Below are 12,754 nucleotides of genomic sequence, written 5' to 3' on the forward strand. Positions count from 1 at the left end.
AGGGGGAAGGGAGGAGGGGGAAGGGAGGGAGGAGGGGGAAGGGAGGGAGGAGGGGGAAGGGAGGGAGGAGGAAGGGAGGGGAAAAGAAGGGAAGGAAGGGGGGATGGGAGAGGGGGAAAGGAAGGGGGAGAGGGGAAAGGAAGGGGGGAGAGGGGAAAGGAAGGGGGGATGGGAGAGGGGGAAAGGAAGGGGGGAGAGGGGAAAGGAAGGAAGGGAGGGGGGAAAGGAAGGGAGGGGGGAAAGGAAGGGAGGGGGGAAAGGAAGGGAGGGGGGAAAGGAAGGAAGGGAGGGGGAGGGGGGAAAGGAAGGGAGGGAGGGGGAGGGGGGAAAGGAAGGGAGGGGGGAAAGGAAGGAAGGAGGGGGAAAGGAAGGGAGGGGGGAGGGGAAAAGGAAGGAAGGGGGGAAAGGAAATGGAAGGATGGGGGGAAAGGAAGGAAGGGGGGAAAGGAAGGGAGGGGGGAAAGGAAGGGGGGAAAGGAAGGGAGGGGGGAGGGGGAAAGGAAGGGAGAGGGGAAAGAAGGGAGGAGGGAGGGATGAAAGGAAGGGAGGAGGGGGTAAAGGGAGGGGGGAAGGGGGGAGGGGGGATGGAGAGGGGATAGGAAGGGAGGAGGGGGGAGTGGGAGGGGGGAAAGGGAGGGGGGAGAGGGAGGGGGGATGGAGGGGGGAAAGGGAGGGGGGATGGAGAGGGGAAAGGAAAAGAGGAGGGGAAAGGAAGGGAGAGGGGAAAGGAAGGGAGGAGTGAGGGATGAAAGGAAGGGAGGAGGGGTAAAGGGAGGGGGAAAGGGGGGAGGGGGGATGGAGAGGGGAAAGGAAGGGAGGAGGGGGGAAAGGGAGGGGGGATGGAGGGGGGAAAGGAGGGGGGATGGAGAGGGGAAAGGAAGGGAGGAGGGGAAAGGAAGGGAGGAGGAGGGGGGGAGAAGGGAAGCCGAATCTGTATATCCTTTTCTATTTTCCCACTTGAGGTGTTCCATTGCCTCCTCTGTATACAGAGGAGACAATGTCCTGACTGTTACAATGTATCAGGGAATATGCATCATGTCCAGGCTTATTGTCTACACTGGATGCAATTATCACAAACCCTCAGCTGTGAGAAGTAATTGGGTCAGGGCAAGTGTTCAAGGAATGGATCCAATCGATCTGGGCCATGCGGAGGGGAGGAGCGGTGCTGGATGATCCCTGCCCCATTATCAGGCCGGGGTAGGAGCTGCCATGTGTCCTGTGCAGGCGGCTGCCATGATTCCTGCACTGCAGGCTCTTGTTGACTTTCAATGGGGAGGGTTCTGGGAGGAGACCCAGGTTAACCCTATACTGGGAGGCGTCGTAATAGGAAGCCCACGTAGACCAATAGTAACCACATCCAAACCCTCTTCTACTTTGTGTCCAGGGCGGCCAGCTGCTGTCACACGGTATGTGAACCCCAGGATGAGGACATGGGATATATGGGCAGATCCTTAGTGGGCTATCTGGGGTCCCCTGGGGACGCCACCTTGTGCTGGGGACCCTGAACTGGAAAAGTTAAGAAATAAAGTTAACTTCTTGTGCAGCCCTGACCCCCTCTATACTGCGCAATCAGCAGCTGCAGATTTTGGCTCCTGGGGCGACCTCATGGGTGATCAGTATGGGGGGGGGGGGGGGTGCAGGGTGCTGCACAGCAGAGCTGTGCGGAGATGGTTTCCCCACCATGCAGGCTTTAGGGGTGTGTGCACATAGGGTATTTTTCTTTAGGGGTGTGTGCACATAGGGTATTTTTCTTTAGGGGTGTGTGCACATAGGGTATTTTTCTTTAGGGGTCTGTGCACATAGGGTATTTTTCTTTAGGGGTCTGTGCACATAGGGTATTTTTCTTTCCAAACTCTGGAACCTGCCTGAAAAAGCGTTAAAATACTCCAAAATGAGTGAACATAATGCGCCACAATGTAAGGCGGCGTTCACATATCGAATTATGACTTCCAGTCATAATCGCTCATCACTCCCTGGCAGTGCCCCCTCCCTTCTTGTCCTCAATGTCCAGCATCTGTGAAGGTGTTACACCTCCATGGCCATCTCCTATGATATGGAAATTAGGTGATGTGGGAACAATGGACACAGGATGACTCCCTGCCGTGACCCTGTGGTAGGAGCTGCTATCTAATTAGCAAGCTTGGAAGTATCCAGACAGAACGACTCCAGTAAAAAATGGTTCATATCTCGCAAGCCATATTTCCGATAAATATGGCAACCATAAAAATGGTGTCTCCGCATGCGGACGATGCTGGCACACCCTTTTTATGGGAGCGGGAGCTTGGGAAATACCCCAGGCGTGATATCAGCCAATGTGGAACTAGTAGACGAGTCATGAGTCCTCTCATTCTGTAGCTAAATTCATAACTGTCACAATGAGAGCATTGGCGTCCGCCTACGACGCTCCCAGGCAAAGTTATGGCCATATTCCATGTTGTGGATTTTGTCCATAACTCCAGCCAGGGGTGGAGCAGTGCTCCCTCTGAGGTCACTAAGGTAGGAGGGGACCTGGATTTGCCCAGGTTGATAACCCTACTTCGGCCATTTTCCAGGGTTCTTTCGCCGGGGGTCACGTGTAGGAAACATCTGTGGGAAGGATCCTAGAAACCTGGTCTGCAGCGCCCCCCTGTGGCCAGACGCACAAGGTAACTGCTGGAACTGTGTATACCTGTTTGTAAACCATGCTTTATCTGTAACTGTACTCTGACATAACTGTATATTCTGTAGATTCCCTATTGTATATATTGTAGTTTCTAGTGTGCTTTAGGCTGATTAAATTATATAATTAATCTTGGGCTGTTCTGTTATCTCGATCTTGAATCCCACGTCTGTGTGTTCGGCTAATAGTTACCGTGAAGCGGTTGGTGGCAGCAAGTTGTGCCAAGGATTATTGTGGGGAGGCCAGTGAGATTCGGGGAGGTTTTATATATTCCGCCCGCGGAGGTCGGGGGAATATATACCCTACTCTCACCGGGGACCCTTCAATAATCGGCATAAGTAGTATAGCGGCCTCCTTGCTTATTGTTGGGCAATTCCATAATTGGCCTGACTATAAGAGGGGCGCTAGAGAGCGCATCACGTGCTCTGTCTGTCGGTCGGGAGGTATAAAGGAGGGGTGACCCCCCACTTGTTACACCCCGATTGTGACGTACTGGTAGCCAGCGCGGGGGATTTCTGAGTGACCCCCCCGGTGGTTCGTGACATATTGGTGGCAAGCGGTGGGATCGAGATAATAGTGTGTGTGAGTGTGAGACCCATACTCCCAGACACTAAAGACTGCCTGCAGCAGCTGTGGCTGCTGGGGTCTTCAGACTAGCTCAACACTAGAGTGTCAGAGTGCAGATACTGTAAGGTGTGTGGAGGCATCAGGTGTCAGTTCTGTGTCAGTGACCAAAAGTCTGCAAGAATGGCTGATGGCACCAGGAGCAGAGCTATGCAACTGGCCAATGCTAAAGCAGGAGCCGAAGAGAGGGAGGACGGTGCTGTGGACAGTAATGAGGAGGTTGCCCACGAGTCCTCCAGGAGCTCGACGCCAGAAAACAGCTCTGCAGAGGACATTGCACAACCTGGCACTGCTGGACAAGATGAGGAGCAGCTCACCCAAGGGTCCTCAACGAGCCAGATGCCAGCCCTCCGCTCTGCAATGGACAGTGAATCACCAGGCTCCGCAGCGGGCCGCAGATCACCACGTGCCATTCCACCGAGCCTGGAAGGCTCGGATAGCCTTCTTCAAATGGCTATGGCCCTTCTCCAGGCTGGAGACCGGGATACCTACGAGATACTCATGGCCGAGCGTGAGCGACAGGCAGCGCGTGACGCTGAGGCTGCGGAGCGGCAAGCAGTGCGTGAGGCTGCGGAGCGGCAAGCAGCACGTGAAGAGCGCCAGGCAGAGCGTGACTACCAGCTGCAGCTAGCTCAGCTCCGGCCCTCATCAGCCACACGTGACCTTCAAGACACCAAACTTCCAAAGGTCCGTGTTGAGGACTTCCCAGTGCTGGAGAAGGATGGAGACTTGGACTCTTTCTTGACTGCTTTTGAACGGACTTGCCTGCAGCACCATCTGGACAAGGACCAGTGGGCCAAATACCTGACCCCCCGTTTAAGGGCTAAGGCCCTGGATATCCTTGGGGACTTGCCTGCTGAGGCAGATCAGGGCTACGACACCATCAAGCGGGCCCTGATCCAACAGTACAATCTCACTCCAGAGTCCTACCGCAAGAAGTTCCGGAGCCTACAGAAGGGACCAAAGGACTCCTGGGCTGACCACCGGCGGGCACTTGCCCGAGCTGCCGACCACTGGACCCAAGGCCTGCAGCTTTCCACCGGACCGGAGATCCTGGACTTGTTCATCACGGAGCAACTCTTGTGGAACTGCCCTGAGGATCTCCGCCAGTTCATCCGAGACCAGAAGCCAAAGGGGTCCACGGCTACAGCTGCCCTGGCCGATGACTACACCAACAACCGGGCTCCTGAGGCCAGGAGAGCAGCCACCAGCAGCACCTGGAGAGGGGGTAAGATGAACTCTGCGACTGCCCCACCTGCCCCTAGACTGCAGGGGGTGTCCCCCTCAACTCCCCTCTCCAGGCCCGTGGCAGAACCAAGACGGTGCCACCAGTGCAACCTACCTGGACACTTCAAGGCCATGTGCCCTCAGCGTCCCAAGGCCCCGGCTCCGTCCCCGTCCCAAGGGCCGCCCAAGGTGTATTGTGTGGGTGGGGGTGGTGGTAGGTCCCTGGACAGCTTCCAACCTGTCACCGTCGGCCGGTCTGTGACCATGGGACTGCGAGACAGCGCCTCGGAGGTGACTCTGGTGCGGCCTGAGATGGTGTCCCCCCAAGACTTGATCCCTGGAAAAACCCTCGCTGTCTCCGGGATTGGAGGCATTGACCCGGCGCTGCCTGTTGCTGACATTTATGTGGACTGGGGCGCAGGGCGAGGGGTGAGGGAGGTGGGGGTAACTGATCGGATCCCTGCAAACGTGCTACTTGGGACAGATTTGGGGCAGATAACCTCCCAGTTTGGGCCCCCCCTGTGAGGTAAATCCGGAGATATGACGATAAATCATGATATTCAAGGATGTCAGGAAGCCCTCTCCTGGTATCACCCCCCCCCCCCCCTTTCCTTCACACAACTGGTTTAGCAACAAATCCCATGGCCATGTCCTGTGATATGGAAATTAGGTGGCTTAGGAACAATGGACACAGGATGACTCCCTGCCGTGACCCTGTAGTGGGGGCTGCTAGCTAGTTAGCAAGGCTATGGAAATAGCCAGACAGAACGACTCCAGTAAAAAATGGTTCATATCTCGCAAGCCATATTTCCGATAAATGTGGCAACCATAAAAATGGTGTCTCCGCATGCGGACGATGCCGGCACACCCTTTTTATGGGAGCAGGACATTGGGAAATGCCCCAGGCGTGATATCAGCCAATGGGGAACTGGCAGACAGGTCATGAGTCCCCTCGTTCTGTAGCTAAATTCATAACTGTCACAATGAGAGCATTGGCGTCCGCCTACGACGCTCCCAGGCAAAGTTATGGCCATATTCCATGTTGGGATATTGTCCATAACTCAAGCCAGGGGTGGAGCAGTGCTCCCTCTGAGGTCACGAAGGTAGGAGGGGACCTGGATTTGCCCAGGTTGATAACCCTACTTCGGCCATTTTCCAGGGTTCTTTTCGCTGGGGGCACGTGTAGGAAACATCTGTGGGAAGGATCCTAGAAACCTGGCCTACAGCGCCCCCCTGTGGCCAGACGCAACAAGGTAACTGCTGGAACTGTGTATGCCTGTTTGTAACCCATGCTTTGATTGTAACTGTACTCTGACATATGTATATTCGGTAGATTCCCTATTGTATATATTGTAGTTTCTAGTGTGCTTTAGGCTGATTAAATTATATAATTAATCTTGGGCTGTTCTGTTATCTCGATCTTGAATCCCACATCTGTGTGTTCGGCTAATAGTTACCGTAAATCGGTTGGTGGCAGCGAATTGTGCCAAGGATTATTGTGGGGAGGCCAGTGAGATTCGGGGAGATTTTATATATTCCGCCCGCGGAGGTCGGGGGAATATATACCTTACTCTCACCGGGGACCCTTCAATAATCGGCATAAGTAGTATAGCGGCCTCCTTGCTTATTGTCGGGCAATTCCATAATTGGCCTGACTATAAGAGGGGCGCTAGAGAGCGCGTCACGTGCTCTGTCTGTCGGTCGGGAGGTATAAAGGAGGGGTATGACCCCCCACTTGTTACCCCCCGATTGTGACGTACTGGTAGCCAGCGCGGGGGATTTCTGAGTGACCCCCCCGGTGGTTTGTGACATATTGGTGGCAAGCGGTGGGATCGAGATAATAGTGTGTGTGAGTGTGAGACCCATACTCCCAGACACTAAAGACTGCCTGCAGCAGCTGTGGCTGCTGGGGTCTTCAGACTAGCTCAACACTAGAGTGTCAGAGTGCAGATACTGTAAGGTGTGTGGAGGCATCAGGTGTCAGTTCTGTGTCAGTGACCAAAAGTCTGCAAGAATGGCTGATGGCACCAGGAGCAGAGCTATGCAACTGGCCAATGCTAAGGCAGGAGCCGAAGAGAGGGAGGACGGTGCTGTGGACAGCAATGAGGAGGTTGCCCACGAGTCCTCCAGGAGCTCGACGCCAGAAAACCGTTCTGCCGAGGACATTGCACAACCTGGCACTGCTGGACAAGATGAGGAGCAGCTCACCCAAGGTTCCTCAACGAGCCAGATGCCAGCCCTCCGCTCTGAAAGGGACAGTGAATCGCCTAGCTCTGCAGCGTGCCGCAGATCACCACGTGCCATTCCACCGAGCCTGGGAGGCTCGGATAGCCTTCTTCAAATGGCTATGGCCCTTCTCCAGGCTGGAGACCAGAAGGGCTACAAGGAACTCCTGGCAGAGCGCAGGGCAGAGCGGCACGCAGAGCGTGAGGCTGCGGAGCGAGAGCGGCAGGCAGCGCGTGAAGAGCGAGAGCGAGAGCGACAGGCAGACCGTGACTACCAGCTGCAGCTAGCTCAGCTCCGGCCCTCATCAGCCACACGTGACCTTCAAGACACCAAACTTCCAAAGGTCCGTGTTGAGGACTTCCCAGTGCTGGAGAAGGATGGAGACTTGGACTCTTTCTTGACTGCTTTTGAACGGACTTGCTTGCAGCACCATCTGGACAAGGACCAGTGGGCCAAATACCTGACCCCCCGTTTAAGGGGTAAGGCCCTGGATATCCTTGGGGACTTGCCTGCTGAGGCAGATCAGGGCTACGACACCATCAAGCCGGGAAAGTGTCAGCTGGCCATGAGCGAGGTCCAGTACCTCGGTCACCGGGTAGGTGGGAGAACACTGAAGCCCGAGCCTGAGAAAGTGGAAGCCATCGCATCCTGGCCCACCCCCAGGACCAAGAAGCAGGTGATGTCCTTCTTGGGGACCGCTGGGTACTATAGGAGGTTTGTTCCATGCTATAGTAGCCTGGCAAAGCCCTTGACGGACCTCACCAAGAAGAAGCTGCCCTCTGCAGTCGATTGGACAATGGACTGCGAGACAGCCTTCCGGGCCCTAAAGGACGCCCTGTCCAGCCCGCCCGTGCTACAGGCAGCCGACTTCACGCGGCCGTTTGTAGTACAGACCGACGCCAGTGACTTCGGCCTCGGTGCGGTGCTCAGCCAGGTGGACTCTGCGAGCCAAGAGCACCCAGTCTTGTACCTGAGCAGGAAGCTGTTACCAAGGGAAGTGGCCTATTCCACGATGGAGAAGGAGTGCCTGGCCATAGTGTGGGCCCTGCAGCGTCTGCAACCCTATCTATACGGGCGCCACTTCATCGTGGAGACGGACCACAATCCCCTCAGCTGGTTGCACACCGTCTCTGGGACGAATGGGCGATTGTTGCGATGGAGCCTTGCGCTCCAGCAATACAACTTCACCATTCGACACAAAAGGGGCCGTGACCACGGTAACGCAGACGGGCTGTCCCGACAAGGAGAGGTCGCGGACGGGCGCACGGGGGAACACCGGAGTGTGCTGCCCCCTAGCGCCCTCAAAAGGGGGGAGGTGTGAGGTAAATCCGGAGATATGACGATAAATCATGATATTCAAGGATGTCAGGAAGCCCTCTCCTGGTATCACCCCCCCCCCCCTTTCCTTCACACAACTGGTTTAGCAACAAATCCCATGGCCATGTCCTGTGATATGGAAATTAGGTGGCTTAGGAACAATGGACACAGGATGACTCCCTGCCGTGACCCTGTAGTGGGGGCTGCTAGCTAGTTAGCAAGGCTATGGAAATAGCCAGACAGAACGACTCCAGTAAAAAATGGTTCATATCTCGCAAGCCATATTTCCGATAAATGTGGCAACCATAAAAATGGTGTCTCCGCATGCGGACGATGCCGGCACACCCTTTTTATGGGAGCAGGACATTGGGAAATGCCCCAGGCGTGATATCAGCCAATGGGGAACTGGCAGACAGGTCATGAGTCCCCTCGTTCTGTAGCTAAATTCATAACTGTCACAATGAGAGCATTGGCGTCCGCCTACGACGCTCCCAGGCAAAGTTATGGCCCCTATTCCATGTTGGGATATTGTCCATAACTCAAGCCAGGGGTGGAGCAGTGCTCCCTCTGAGGTCACGAAGGTAGGAGGGGACCTGAATTTGCCCAGGTTGATAACCCTACTTCGGCCATTTTCCAGGGTTCTTTTCGCTGGGGGCACGTGTAGGAAACATCTGTGGGAAGGATCCTAGAAACCTGGCCTACAGCGCCCCCCTGTGGCCAGACGCAACAAGGTAACTGCTGGAACTGTGTATGCCTGTTTGTAACCCATGCTTTGATTGTAACTGTACTCTGACATATGTATATTCGGTAGATTCCCTATTGTATATATTGTAGTTTCTAGTGTGCTTTAGGCTGATTAAATTATATAATTAATCTTGGGCTGTTCTGTTATCTCGATCTTGAATCCCACGTCTGTGTGTTCGGCTAATAGTTACCGTAAATCGGTTGGTGGCAGCGAATTGTGCCAAGGATTATTGTGGGGAGGCCAGTGAGATTCGGGGAGATTTTATATATTCCGCCCGCGGAGGTCGGGGGAATATATACCTTACTCTCACCGGGGACCCTTCAATAATCGGCATAAGTAGTATAGCGGCCTCCTTGCTTATTGTCGGGCAATTCCATAATTGGCCTGACTATAAGAGGGGCGCTAGAGAGCGCGTCACGTGCTCTGTCTGTCGGTCGGGAGGTATAAAGGAGGGGTGACCCCCACTTGTTACCCCCCGATTGTGACGTACTGGTAGCCAGCGCGGGGGATTTCTGAGTGACCCCCCCGGTGGTTTGTGACATAAAGGGCTGAACCTTCAGCCCGTACTGACATGACTCCTAACAATGTTAATGTGTTATCTATGAATGATGTAAGGGAGGAGGGAGTGAACTCTGATACTTCTGCTTGCATAGACACCATAGACACACACACAGCTGCAGCTGTGACAGGGGAGGGGGTCAGAGAAAGGTGTGACAATGCCTCTACAAGTAATCAGCCTGTGAGCTGGGATCTGTTGCCCTCTGCAGGGATAAGCAGAGAGCAGGGTGCTGCAGGGGGAGGACCAGTGTGTGGGGTGGGGGCTACCACAGCAAATGTGGGGTCCCCAGAGATTTCACAGCGGGGTTCTGTTGCTGCAGGGGGGGAACAGGCAGGTGAGATTGGGGCCGGTCCAGGAGCGGAAGTGCTCCCAGGTAAGATCTCGGTGCATGGTTCCCCCACAACCGGGGGTGTCAGGAAGCCAGGTAGGTCTGCCTGAACCGGCGACTTGGTCAGGAACGGAGGAGGAGCAGGCACGACCCACGGTCGCAGCGGCTGTGGCCGCTGTCACCCGCAGTGGGAGTGCTGGAAGCCAAGGGGCCTCCCGGAGGTCCGATAGCTCTTCCCCTTCTGACCAAGTGGCAGCCGAGTCAGGTGGAGGCCAGGACACAGGTCCCGGGGTACTGACCGAAGATGTGACAGTCTCGTCGATTCTGGCCACATCTAGTCAGGGGTTTCAGGCAGCGTTAGAAGCTGACGACAGCCTGAAAGCTCTTAAGGAGCAGGCGGCACAGCCTCCCTCGGACTCGGACCCGGAGCGAGTGGTCTGGGACCAAGGACGGCTGTACCGGGCCACGGTCCAGCAGGGTTCACCGGAGGCGTGGCCCAGGGACCGACAGTTGGTGGTACCCTATCCGTTCCGGACGGAGTTGTTGCGGATCGCACATGAGATTCCGATGGCCGGACACCTAGGGATCGCTAAGACCAAGGCCAGGTTAAACCAGCATTTCTACTGGCCAAAAATGGGGGCCGATGTGGCTGCCTACTGCCGTTCGTGTGAAACCTGTCAGAGAGTGGGGAAGGCGGGGCCACACCCCAAAGCCCCACTAGTATCTCTGCCAATCATCGATGAGCCTTTCAGGAGGGTGGCTGTGGATCTGGTCGGCCCGCTGGCCATCCCCAGCAGCTCCGGGAAACGCTTCATACTGACGGTAGTGGACTATGCCACCCGGTACCCAGAAGCAGTGGCCTTGTCGTCCATTCGGGCTGACAAGGTGGCCACTGCATTGCTGGAGATTTTCTCCCGAGTGGGTTTTCCCCAGGAAATGCTCACTGACCGGGGGACCCAATTCATGTCCCAGCTGATGGAGGCCCTCTGTAAGCAAGTCCAGGTGCGACATCTGGTGGCCAGCCCGTACCATCCACAGACTAATGGCCTGTGCGAGCGGTTTAATGGCACCTTAAAGCAGATGCTTAAGATGTTGGTCGACTCCCATGGGCGTGACTGGGAGCGGTATCTCCCACACCTGTTATTTGCTTACCGGGAGGTTCCACAGGCCTCAACAGGATTCTCACCGTTTGAGCTCCTGTACGGGCGACGTGTGCGAGGCCCCCTGGCTCTGGTGAAAGAGGCTTGGGAAGGGGATTTGGCCACCCCTGGAGTGTCGGTTATCGAGTATGTCATGCGCTTCCGGGACAAAATGCAGGCCTTGACGCAACTGGTACACGACAATATGGCTCAAGCCCAGGCCGATCAGAAGCGTTGGTACGACCAGAACGCTTGTGAGAGGACCTACCAAGTGGGTCAAAAGGTGTGGGTACTGGTCCCCGTACCACAGGACAAGCTTCAGGCAGCCTGGGAAGGCCCATACCTCGTGTACCAGCAGCTCAACCCTGTGACGTACCTGGTCACCCTGGACCCTGCCCGTGGAAGGCGGAAGCCCTTCCATGTGAACATGATGAAGGCACATCATGAGCGGGAGGCATGTGCGCTCCCCGTGTGCAACCTGCCCGAGGAGGGAGAAGCGGAAACCCTCTTGGATATGCTAGCCCAGGTTAGGGCAGGCGGATCCATTGAGGATGTGGAGGTTGGCCACCAGCTCTTGGAGGACCAACGGTCCCAGCTGTGGGCCACCCTCCTCCCCTTCCGGGGGTTGTTTACCAACCAGCCCGGAAGGACTGACTTGGCTGTCCATCACGTGGACACTGGGGATCATCCCCCGATCCGGCGTTCAGCATATCGGGTCTCCCTGGAGGTGCAGCAACACATGCGCCAGGAGATTGACGAGATGCTGAAGCTGGGGGTGATCCAGGCATCCAACAGCGCTTGGGCCTCGCCTGTAGTCCTCGTCCCTAAGAAGGACCGAACCACTCGGTTCTGCGTGGACTACAGGGGGCTCAATGCTGTCACGGTCGCCGATGCGTACCCAATGCCACGCATCGATGACCTGCTCGATCAGTTGGCCGGGGCTCAGTACCTGACCATCATGGACCTGAGCCGGGGATATTGGCAGATCCCCCTGACTCGCAAGGCCAGGGAACGCTCTGCCTTTATTACCCCATTTGGACTGTACGAGTCCACGGTGATGCCATTCGGGATGAGGAATGCCCCTGCCACTTTCCAGCGGATGGTCAACACCCTGCTCAAGGGACTTGAAGGGTACGCGGCCGCGTACCTGGATGACATTGCCGTCTTCAGTCCCACCTGGGAAGATCACCTACAGCATCTAGCACAGGTGCTCAGGCGGATCCACCAGGCAGGTTTGACCATCAAGCCGGGAAAGTGTCAGCTGGCCATGAGCGAGGTCCAGTACCTCGGTCACCGGGTAGGCGGGAGAACACTGAAGCCCGAGCCTGAGAAAGTGGAAGCCATCGCATCCTGGCCCACCCCCAGGACCAAGAAGCAGGTGATGTCCTTCTTGGGGACCGCTGGGTACTATAGGAGGTTTGTTCCATGCTATAGTAGCCTGGCAAAGCCCTTGACGGACCTCACCAAGAAGAAGCTGCCCTCTGCAGTCGATTGGACAATGGACTGCGAGACAGCCTTCCGGGCCCTAAAGGACGCCCTGTCCAGCCCGCCCGTGCTACAGGCAGCCGACTTCACGCGGCCGTTTGTAGTACAGACCGACGCCAGTGACTTCGGCCTCGGTGCGGTGCTCAGCCAGGTGGACTCTGCGAGCCAAGAGCACCCAGTCTTGTACCTGAGCAGGAAGCTGTTACCAAGGGAAGTGGCCTATTCCACGATGGAGAAGGAGTGCCTGGCCATAGTGTGGGCCCTGCAGCGTCTGCAACCCTATCTATACGGGCGCCACTTCATCGTGGAGACGGACCACAATCCCCTCAGCTGGTTGCACACCGTCTCTGGGACGAATGGGCGATTGTTGCGATGGAGCCTTGCGCTCCAGCAATACAACTTCACCATTCGCCACAAAAGGGGCCGTGACCACGGTAACGCAGAC

The 12,754-nt window shown here is 56.1% G+C and overlaps 1 protein-coding gene across 1 annotated transcript in view; it reads left to right on the forward strand.

Annotated features, from left to right (window-relative positions):
* Positions 1–1,297: 1,297 nt before the first annotated feature.
* SARDH (sarcosine dehydrogenase) overlaps positions 1,298–12,754 on the forward strand; it is a 107,309-nt gene continuing 95,852 nt past the window's right edge. The window contains exon 1 of the mRNA XM_075324666.1: positions 1,298–1,406. The gene's annotated coding sequence lies outside the window, so the exon portion shown is untranslated. The remainder of the gene's footprint in view (positions 1,407–12,754) is intronic.

This window comes from Anomaloglossus baeobatrachus, chromosome 9 (assembly GCF_048569485.1).
Source record: "Anomaloglossus baeobatrachus isolate aAnoBae1 chromosome 9, aAnoBae1.hap1, whole genome shotgun sequence".
Taxonomy (NCBI): domain Eukaryota; kingdom Metazoa; phylum Chordata; class Amphibia; order Anura; family Aromobatidae; genus Anomaloglossus; species Anomaloglossus baeobatrachus.